The following is a 712-nucleotide window of genomic DNA, read 5'->3' as shown; positions in this document are numbered from 1 at the left end:
TGGGGCCTTGATCAACAAAGTAAGAAAATCGCGACAGAGGCTGATTGAGATTGACCCACTGACAGAGGTTGAGGTGAGAGGAGTAAAAGTCGACATCTCCACTGAAGCTATCAATAGGGCGTAATTCGGCAATGACTATACTGCTCCAAGATAGATAGATGAGTTGAATGATAAACTTGATAGAAAAGAGGAGCAGACAGTCCGAGATTAGGTGGCGACAGTGATTGGCCAACCAAGCAAGAGGGCGGAGACTACTAACATGTCCTAGCGGATACTTAAGCGCTGGTTGACACTTGATGGCAAGTTCTAGTGGAGTGTGGTACAATTGCGTCTTGTTCCTACTCAGGTCGATAATGCACTCACTGTTGTCAAATCTATCATAGTTACTGCATTGATGAATAGATACACATTAATTTCGGGCGATTGGCTGCAGATGAGATTCAGCTGAGGGCATCACGGTTGATTACTTTATTGATATATCCGTGTTTGATCACCGAGCTCATTTGGAAGGCACATGTCCTTATTTTACCACACATTGATCACCGGATTACAGCCTAGTATGTGTAAGAGCAGAGATGAGGCCATTAGAGAGGGTCAAGGTGCAGAGGATGGCTTCCCGGTATTGTTTAGGGGTTTGCCTGAGCCTCAAGATATTCAGTATTCAAGGGTCGCTGGTGACACTACGGAGGTGTTACCGCTCCCCTTTCCCGAC

Source organism: Lycium ferocissimum, chromosome 7 (assembly GCF_029784015.1).
Source record: "Lycium ferocissimum isolate CSIRO_LF1 chromosome 7, AGI_CSIRO_Lferr_CH_V1, whole genome shotgun sequence".
In the NCBI taxonomy this organism is placed as follows: domain Eukaryota; kingdom Viridiplantae; phylum Streptophyta; class Magnoliopsida; order Solanales; family Solanaceae; genus Lycium; species Lycium ferocissimum.
This window is presented reverse-complemented; position numbering follows the sequence as displayed.